Below are 10,271 nucleotides of genomic sequence, written 5' to 3'. Positions count from 1 at the left end.
AGGTATATTGATATACTGCGTTTCATGTAATTTTACCAATAGCCCTCTGAGATAAATATTGCAATCCTGTTTTATAGAGGAAAATGCCAATGCTCTGGAGAGTTGGTAAGATGTACAAGTTCATTTGTTTAATAGTGATAGAGTCAAAATTGAAAATTGAGTCTGATTTCCAGTATTACTGGACATCAGGGGTTTGCAATCAATGACTCATAAGCCAAATCTAGCCTCTTTTCTGTTTTTGTAGAGCCAGTGAGCTAAAAATTGTTTTATAATTTTAAATACAAAAGAAGACTCTTTCCTGACACATACAAATTATATAAAAATTAAATTTCAGTGCCCATAATAAAGTTTTATTGGAGCAACACCATATCCATCTACTTAACTGTTGTCTTTGATCATGTTCATACGACAGCATCAGAGATGAATAGCTATCATAGAGACTATTTGGTCTGCAAAGCTGAAAGTATTATCTATCTGTCCCATCACAGAAAAAGTTAAGAGAGTCTATGCTTCCTTCTTAATGCATGCTGGTGCTGTAGATGTGGCTTAAATATGAAGTGGATCCATAAGAAAAATGAAGTGAAGAAAGCAATATTCCAAAGACACTGATGAGTAATATTTTAAAGAGCCTGTATACCGAATGTATTCCGGTACAATTACTCATTCTGCATTTCCTTTCCATGCAATTTAGAGTTCATTGGTTTGAAAGCTTCTTTGAAGGCTTGTGGCACTTAATTCATGCGTGCACTAAACCTCTCAAATTTACTTGGCCTGAGTGTTGAGAAAAAGGTCTTGGAAACAATTTATCACATAAGAATCTGTCACTGATTAACTCTTTTTTAGATACATCTTTGAGCAAAAATGTAAAGTTGAAAATGACAATATTTCTACCTTAAGAGTGCAGAATCTGCCAACTGGTGCTAAAAGGATTTGTAATTTCTGCCACAGCAGGCTCTTTCCTAAGGCTCAACTCCAAACCCCACCCCAGGCACAGCACCCAGGTTTTGTGGAGCCTGAAGCTTATAACCATTGAGAGACTCTTTTCAAGGAAAAGAATACAAATTACAATACAAAAGAAAACATAAGGTCTTGGAAGGAGCCCTTATACTTCATCTTCATTAACTTCAAGAAAATCTTTTACCCCAGCAGAAAAAAAGACCAGGTGTTGATTTCATAAAGGGCAAAGGTATAAATTTAATAGACTTAATTATAAAACAAAGTAACAGAGTTTCCATCTTTTAATAGCATCCTGAATTAAAAAAGCAACTTTTATACAACTTTTACTTCTTCAGCAAATAAAGTCCTGCTAGATCTTTCCCATTTCCTCAGAAAAATGTCCAGCTGAGAAGCAAATGGCTACACTAGTACACAAAAGAAATGGTCAATGGTCGCAGAACTATAACTCTTCTCGGTTGCACTTCAGTTCACTCTTCCTGCTCCGCATTCTTCTAGTTCTTTTGAGGTTTAAACTCAGAAGAAGAAACTAGAACAGACATGTGCTCTCTGCAGGGCTCACTGAGTGCCCGAAGCTTCGGAGAAGCAGCCAGCCCAGGCTCGTGGGTAGCGTGGGCTTCACTCACCCACTTCAGAACAACTGGCAACTCTTCCTGTTTCTCACACTTTTCTTTTACTTATTTCCAATTTCTTCTTCACTCTCTTTTATTTTGATTCCATATTTATTCCAAACCCATTTGGTTTTTGTTGTTGTTGTTGTTGTTGTTGTTGTTGTTGTTGTTTTGGTCAGAAGTAGTTGACTAGACTCTAAGAACTAGGGTCAGAATAAAATAGAAAGGAAGTGGACCAGATGGTAGAAAAGTAAAAGTGAGACTAAGCATGGATTGAAGCCAGATCCGGAAAAGCAAAAGAGTTAGAAGGGCTGAAGTAAAACACCCCCGTGATGATCCTGCTGATAGAAGTCGTCACGGTGACACCCAGGAAAGAAGATGAAGGGGTTTTGCTGCTATTTTAATTTTGAGTCAAACAAACACTTTGAAATGTCAAAGACAAGCACGAAGTAAAGGGAAGATCCAAGCTCAAGATAATTCAGCCTGAAGACCAGTTTCTTAACTTATCAGCTTTTAAGCTCTCAAAAATCAGTGGTGTTTGTCTGCAGAGTTTTTTATCTATAAGAATTGTCCATATGCCTGACCAGGCGGTGGCGCAGTGGATAGAGTGTTGGACTGGGATGCGGAAGACCCAGGTTCGAGACCCGGAGGTCGCCAGCTTGAGCGTGAGCTCATCTGGTTTGAGCAAAGCGCACCAGCTTGGACCCAAGGTCGCTGCCTCAAGCAAGGGGTTACTCAGTCTGCTGAAGGCCCACGGTCAAGGCACGTATGAGAAAGCAATCAATGAACAACTAAGGTGTCGCAATGCGCAATGAAAAACTAATGATTGATGCTTCTCATCTCTCCATTCCTGTCTGTCTCTGTCTATCCCTCACTCTGACTCCCTCTCTGTCTCTTAAAAAAAAAAAAAGAATTGGCCATAGTTCCCTCCTGAAACGGGTGCTTAGAGCTCTGCTGACTGCATCGCCCGGGGCCCCTTGATGGTTGACTTCTATTGACTTCACAACTCACAGGATTGAGCAGGGAGTGGGAGGAGAGAGATACAGGGTACTTAATCTCCCAGTTCTCCCTGCAAGGGCCCACTCTGTAACTCTAGCGCCCACTGGGCAGTCCCTCTTCAGCTGCTCCTTCTCCTGTTCCAGGAGAGACACTATCCCCTCCAGCCCTGCTGACCTTTCAACACTGAGGAAGGTGATAATTTCTACATCCCAGTTGCCTCACTTAGTATTCATTTTTGTCCTTTTTGCTTTACAAGAAGCTCCAACTTAACTAACATAATATATTCTAACATGAGGGGGCATTTTGTTTCAACATGTAGTTTCAAGCAGGGCATTTTGAATCTGTAATAAGAAATCACAATATTCCATATGAATTCAAAATTGAAAAAGGGTACTATTGGTGATTCATATGTTTCAGCTCCCAATAAAAATTCAAAGAATTGATTTTGGGGGATCTGTGTTGATGCTTTATTTCTCCTTGAGAAGCTTCAACTGTTCTTCCTTCATCTTGTGTTCTTCTTCCGAAATGCCCTGTTGGCATTATAGTATGTTAAATCCTGACATGAAATCACACACCTTTTTGTTATTGTTCTTGTTTGCATCAAAGGTATCTTCATAGACCACAGAGTCTGTTCCTTTATTTTCGGGTGTGTTTCCAACTCTGATTTGATGAATAAGTCCATATTTACCAAATACACATTTCTTTAACTGTGATTTTGCAGAGCAAATTTCTTATATACACAAAACCTGACTTACTTCAGGTGGAAGTCCAGTGTTCACCCCCTTGGCTTCTTACATCGCCATGTCAACAGGATGATGAGGTTATGGCAGCAAATACTGGAATTCTTCCCCACTCCTGAGGAGCTCGCTCAGCAACTAGCGATAGAGGCAGGACATAAACACCAGGGCTTCACTGGAAGTTGTGATAACCCACAGGAATAGCCCAGGTCCACTTGAAGACATGTTGAAACCACTTTTGTTCTTTTAACTAGTCCCTTCATTACTGCCCATGATTCCTTTAAACACATACTGACTTCATTGAATTACCTTCATTTGAGCCTTCAGAATCAAACTTCTCTAGTGAGGCTCCTGGCTGGTATAGATTTCATGTCTAAAAGAACGGCCGTTTTTATTGTTGGTTGGTTGATAATGTCTACTCAACCAAAATGTATTTACATTACTTTGTAATATCACTGTATATCAAGAAAGCTTTCTTTATTTCTCCAAATCAAGAAAAACACATGCAACTAGGAAGGAGACATGAAGGAAAATAAAACACTCATCTAAGGGGTCAAACCAGCACTGACTATTATTACTAGGGTCATAGATGTTCCAATCACATCTCACTGTTTTTATACATTTTATCTTTTAAAAATAAGGGTTATATTTCATATTTAATGCTATAATAATATGTCACCTGTTTAATTATGCATGATGTATGAAAATTAGTCTAGTCTCCACTGGCTTCACTATATACATTAGTACATTTTAGACTTGTCAGCTAAATTGGTTTATTTACCTTTCAATTTAATGTTTTCTTCAAATTTTATAGATGGAGGAATAATTGAAACAGACATTAGAGATCTTATTTATTTTTTATTTTTTGTATTTTTCTGAAACTGGAAACGGGGAGAGACAGTCAGACAGACTCCCACATGCACCTGACTGGGATCCACCCGGCACGCCCACTAGGGGGCGTCGCTCTGTCATAACCAGAGCCACTCCAGCGCCTGGGGCAGAGGCCAAGGAACCATCCCCAGCGCCCGGGCCATCTTTGCTCCAATGGAGCCTCGGCTGCAGGAGGGGAAGAGAGAGACAGAGAGGAAGGAGAGGGGGAGGGGTGGAGAAGCAGATGGGCGCTTCTCCTGTGTGCCCTGGCCGGAAATCAAACCCGGGACCCCTTGCACGCCAGGCCGACGCTCTACCACTGAGCCAACTGGCCAGGGCCTAGAGATCTTATTTTAATATCAAATCTTATTTGAAAATTCTTTTACAGTTCATGTAAATGAGGACTCTTGTAACTGTAATTCTTACTATTTCTGTGCAGATTGGGAAATAAGAAATATTAAAAAGTTAAAAACAAAAAGAGGTGCTTATCAAATTACAGTTTATAATTTATGGGCTAAATCTAATATAGCAAAAGGATCAAATGTTCAGTCAAGTTCTTTTATCATCTCTATCTCCTGTGATACTAATTTATGTCAGGTAGTTTTAAGTCCAAAAAAAAATGTTATAACTTCTCAAACCCTAATAAATGAACTGTTCAGTTGTAATTGCTAGAAACATCAAAAATATTATTTCAAAGTATAGAAAAGAAGAGATTATTTTGAATTTGACTTGTGTACGGAGTTAGTAGTCAGTTTTTTTATTTAAATTCTTCTCTTGTCAACCTCTTCCAAAGTCTAATGTAAGTACACACTGGCAGGCTTCCCTCCTGCTTTTAAGTGCATTTCAGATTTTGGCAGAGAGGAAAGAGCCAGTGTATATGCACAGCAACAAGTCCAAATGTCAAGTTAAAGAAAAAAACTTGGAACTTCCAGAGAAAAAAATCCTACCTCAGTAGAGGCCAATGCAAAACCAGAACAACCACTATACATATTACAACCCAGGATCTAAGAATAGATTTATATAGCATTCCCTGGACTCTACTATTGTAAAGATGAAGGCTGTACACAATACTGTTCACTTTGTCAAGAAGATAACAATTATGTTAGAAAGATGTCAATAAATTTTCTTGCACTTAGGGGTGCAAGATGAAGGGGTTCTATGTCTGATGAAATTAGAATCAACAAAGGTGAAAGAGGCTTTCTTCATATGCATTAGGTCAGTGTTTCTCAACCTGTGGGTCGCAACCCTGGTGGGGGTCAAAGGACCAAAACACACAGGTTGAGAACCACTGCATTAGGTAGAGCAAGTCGTAAAATAACATATAACAAAGCTATTCCTATACATGTACAAATATTTCCCTAGTTTTAAGACTATGACTACATCTGATGTGCTCATATATAGAGGAGGCCCTCCAACCATGAGTAGTCAGTTGAATTGAACATTCCTACTTGTAAAATTTCAATAAATTTTCTCTTTTTAGTACATTCCTCTTTCTGGCTGTACAACATTTCAATGCCTGTTAAATTAAGAATTATGGCCAAACATTTTGTTAATGTTTTAGATATCTGATTAACACAAATATCTATCACTATTGGTTATAAATCTTAGTATAAGACAACATAAATGACATCATTTTCAACTCATTGACAGAATTTGAATAATTTTAACAGTTAAATTTTGTTTTTATTTTTCTTCTTTTCTAAATGAGAGGTGAGGATATAGAGAGACAGACTCCCACATGCCCCCCTAACCAGGATCCATGAGGCAACCCACATCTGGGTCCAATGCTCTGCCCATCTGAGGCCATACTTGCAACTGACTCATCCTCAGTGCCTGGGGCAATACACTCAAACCAATTGAGCCATGACTGTGGGAGAGGAAGAGAGAGAGAGAAAGAAGAGAGAGGGGGAAAGAGAAGGGTAGAGAAGCAGATGTTCACTTCTCCTGTGTGCTCTGAAAGGAATCACACCCAGGACATCCACATGTCAAGCCGACGTTCTACCACTGAGCCAACAGGCTAAGACCCTTAAATTTTAAATCGAGGGATTTCACATAATCTAGGTTTCTGATTTTTAAAAAGTAAATTTAGATCTCATCACGCAGGGATTTATTCCTGTGTGACAAAATTTAGCTTGAGATGAAGGCTAGCTGCCACTCCATTTTCTTGAAAAACTCTTTTATGTGTGTGTGTGACACTATACTTTTATTCTTGCTTTCCTGATTCATTGACAGTTCCTCTCCCATTATTTTGTCATTCCCCTCCAATTTTAAATATAGGATTCTTAGGATTGAGTTTTAAGGAAGATTCTTTGTTCTTTTCCTAAATGCTCTCTCTAAGAAAGTTTATTGATATATATCAGCAAGCCACAAATGTCTATTTCCAAACCAGTCTGTTAAGAGCATTCCTCCTGCTTTCTACTTTTCTTGTACACTTATTTTATTCCTAGAGTAAATCATAGTACTTCCTCTTAGCTAGCCTTTGCAAAGCTGATTCCATTATGTGAAAGATTCTTTCCTTGCTCCTTTGTTGGCTTTATACCTATCTTTCAAGTTGCTTTATTAGCTTAGATTTTAGTCTTTTAGAAAAACTTTCCTGAGGTTCAGATTAAAATATGTTTATTACCTTCTTTTACAATAGCTTGTATAGCCCTCTATGTGACACCTATCATATTATAACAAATTATTTATGTAATGATTTTCTTAATATTAATCTGAATATAGTCTGTACATTTAAATACTATACTATACTATATTCTGTACATTTAAATAGGTCCTGTTTGTGCTCTTCACGTTGTGTCTTTGTGTTTAGCACAATGTTTGACATGTGTTCATAATAAAACTTTATTGACTTTGACATAGATATTAGAATAAAAGTTATATGAGATCTTTTAGCATCTTTTGAGAATTTGAAAAACCAGGTAATTTTAAATATGTAGGCTAAGAAAGTGATTGTAGACTATGACTAATGACTGTATTATATTACATTACACATAATATAGTTTTTGTCTGAAAAAAATAAAATTACATTATCTTAAAGATTATGTTATCATGGAATTAACAAACATTTCCATTCTCTGAGCAGTACATAAAGCACTAGACATTAACAGTTTCTAATAAATTAATAATCATTTTAAATGCTATTGTTCAAAATAAAGAAATTAAGCATATCCAAAATCTGCTTAATGTTTATCTTTGTAAGAAATGGTTTTAGAGTAATTCCTACAATATTGTATTTTTCAACATGAAATGAATTGAATATGCCAAAAGTTTTGAGTCAATATCTGAACATAGCAAATATGTTACCAAACCTGTGCATAGTTGAGTTAAACAAATGCTCCAAAACATTTATTGTAAGAAATAGAATAAAAATAAATGAATGTGTGCTTACACACATAGGTATTTTTTGATGATTGAGAACTACAGATCTTCTGTCTTGGAAAAATAAGGAGTAGAGCAAAAAGAATTTGGTATCTTGAAATCATCTGTTGAGCTGAAAGCTGTCATCTCCTTTCTGCTTTTGCCTAAAGACCTGGAACATTAGCATGTTCCCTTAAGCCAAGGACAGATGGCTACTCACACATTCTCCCTGGGCTTAACACTTGTTCTCTTAAGACCAACCACCAAGGAGTTTGGCCCACCATCTGTGGATCTGTGGTCTCTTCCTCACTGTATGAATTTTATGACAAGTGACTGAGTGACTTTGGGTTGTTTATTCTAGGATGTTCTTTTTTTAGTATATAAGCACTGTAATTCATCATTTTTTCTAGTCAGGATGGGCTAGGCCAGACTACAATAATAGACACCACTCTATTGTCAGTGACTTAATACAACAAATGTTTTTATCTCACTTAACCTAATTTCCAAATGGAGCAGCATAAGGTTCAGCACACTGTGGTCACTCAAAGTCTCAGACTTATAGAGGCTCCATCTCAGCCCTTGTTACTACAACCACCACCTGGGGAAAAGGAAGTTTAAAGCCAATTATCTACAATTAAATCCTACTGCCTAAAACTGACATGCTTCATTTCTGCTCATATTTCATTGGCCATGGCAGGTCATTGCCCATGCCTAATTTAAGTGTGAGAGGTAATGGGAAAGGGAATGATGAACAATTCAACAATGTGTCCATGAGAAAAATTGGAATGAAGGTGGATGCCACTCTGAGGAGTAGAAGAAAAAGTAATGTTTTGCATTTTAAAAATCAAACTCATCATAAATTATGTATCTCATGTCTCACACATTCAAAAAACAGTTTTTATCATATTCTCCAAATTTCTTGCCTTTTTCACTATTTTAAGAATAACATACAGCTCATCTAGATAGATACCAGTTTATCCTACATAGTCCATAAAATGCCAAAGCCTGACATTTATACAGGTCTTTGCTTGTTCTTTCTACACAAACATTTCATGTGACCAAGTGACCGTGAAAGCCAGATTATCCCTTGAGTGTACAGAGGTCAGTGACATGATAGGTAAGTTTACGTAGAGGTATGATAAGATGACACAGGAGTTACTTATGGATTGGAGATAACAAGAGACACTCAAGGAATAAATCACAATTTGAGACTATTACAAAATGAGTGAGTCATTACAATTGCTGATTTTTTGGTGATTTAACCAGTTTTCAATAAGATCTACTATTCATTTCCTGGAAACAGTTGTTGATGGGTTTTCTTTATCGCCATATGTTGTTTGTGCCCTACATCACTGTCATAATTCAGTCTCCACCTTCTTCTTCATCATCACCATCATTTTTGTTGTCTCTTACTTTGGTAGAGTCATTACTATATCCCAGAGGTTGTGTTTGAAACTTACCTGCTTATCATATTTAATATTGTATTTAGTATTTAAACTCAGAAATTCCAAAACTGACTCTTTCTTTTCACCTAAAATAAAACATAATACACAACCTTCATAAAATATCTTTTATTTTAATGAGTTTTGCTTAACTGAGCTTTCTATCCCAGACATCAGAATTATAATTCCAATTATCACTGAGATCTTCTAACTTGGTAAAGAAAACAGTCAACAATAATAGTTTAATGGACACTACAATTTTAGTTTTTATAATGACAGAAAATTTAATCAGAATTACAAAATAAGCAATATACATTGTTATTATATAGAATAAAGTAACTTGAGTTATGTGGTAAGATTTATCCAAATCATAAGATAACAGACCAGAGCTTCCTGAAATGTTATTATTAATCTAAAGTCCACATTTTAAAGTATAATTACATTAAAACTGCAAAATTTAAATTAAACAAGGTGGTTTTCTATTGTGTCAAGTTAGCTAAACTGGAACTATATTTTTCATGTTTCTTTATAGACAAATATGGAAGATTCCACATTAGAATTGACCACAGATAGACTTTGCATATGAACTAAAAGATAGCAGAGCAGCAGCCCTCATTTATCTTGAAAAGGTAAGTGTGAGTTTAAAAGCCATTAGAGCTCACAGACACAGTCACTAATCAGCTGGTTGGCCTAATTGATATATCAGCCCAGACCCAAACTTTTCTATCTCTTGACAGGTATCCTCTTTCAGCTTCTCCAGCAACTGGAGCAGGTGAGAATGCAGCATCGTGGTCAACGACATCCATCTTGTAGGCACCTGTTTCACTAATGATGGAAAGAATAAAAGACATCCATATGGATCAGTTTATTGTTGCTCTCCCATCTTTCATCCATCTTTCCTTACCAGCTGTGTATTCTGTCAACTTCAGAACTAATCCTAGAAACAAAAGCATCAGCTTTCAGTAGACTGGGTTTTTTTTTTTATTTTAAATAATTTTTTTCAATTACAGTTGACATACAATATTATATTAGTTTCAATTTGACATACAATATTATATTAGTTTCAGTGATTAGTTATATAACTTATCTAAATATCATGATGATATTTCTAGTACCCATCTGATATCATACATAATTATTACAATGTTATTGGCTATATTCCTTATGCTGTACTACACCCTCATGACTACTCTACAACTAACAATTTGTACTTCTTAATCACTTTACCTTTTTTGCCCAAAACCCGAACCTTCTTCCCATATTAAAAAAGACCTTTTAACATTTTTTGCAATACTTATTTG

At 36.4% G+C, this 10,271-nt stretch overlaps 1 pseudogene; it reads right to left on the bottom strand.

Annotated features, from left to right (window-relative positions):
- Positions 1-2,995: 2,995 nt before the first annotated feature.
- Positions 2,996-3,367, bottom strand: LOC136309299 (splicing factor 3B subunit 6 pseudogene; annotated as a pseudogene).
- Positions 3,368-10,271: the final 6,904 nt, after the last annotated feature.

The sequence above is a fragment of the Saccopteryx bilineata genome, chromosome 6, assembly GCF_036850765.1.
Source record: "Saccopteryx bilineata isolate mSacBil1 chromosome 6, mSacBil1_pri_phased_curated, whole genome shotgun sequence".
Taxonomy (NCBI): domain Eukaryota; kingdom Metazoa; phylum Chordata; class Mammalia; order Chiroptera; family Emballonuridae; genus Saccopteryx; species Saccopteryx bilineata.
The sequence above is the reverse complement of the archived record's forward strand: the minus strand, read 5'-3'. Positions and strand labels throughout refer to the sequence as shown.